The 215-nt window shown below is 66.0% G+C and overlaps 1 protein-coding gene across 1 annotated transcript in view; it reads right to left on the reverse strand.

Annotated features, from left to right (window-relative positions):
* Nucleotides 1-215, reverse strand: part of SGSM1 (small G protein signaling modulator 1) — a 47947-nt gene that overhangs the window by 46978 nt on the left and 754 nt on the right. The gene's annotated exons all lie outside the window — the stretch shown is intronic.

Genomic DNA, 215 nt, shown 5'->3' on the forward strand with positions numbered 1-215 from the left:
GAGCTGTCGGGACTCCGGTAGACAAGGAGAAGGTGGTAGCCGGGGGAGCAGGAGGGGAGCGCTGGGTGCATTCGCGGCTCATTCACCACCAAGGACCCCGGGGGGATCTGTCAGGGATGGAGGCTGCTGGAATGGCAGGGGCGGCATCGAACCGACGGCGCGGCACATGGGCTCGGCTGGAGCGGAGCAGCATCAGTGCGCTGGGAAAATGATGC

This window comes from Egretta garzetta, unplaced genomic scaffold, assembly GCF_000687185.1.
Source record: "Egretta garzetta isolate BGI_Z169 unplaced genomic scaffold, ASM68718v1 scaffold390, whole genome shotgun sequence".
Classification (NCBI taxonomy): Eukaryota; Metazoa; Chordata; class Aves; order Pelecaniformes; family Ardeidae; genus Egretta; species Egretta garzetta.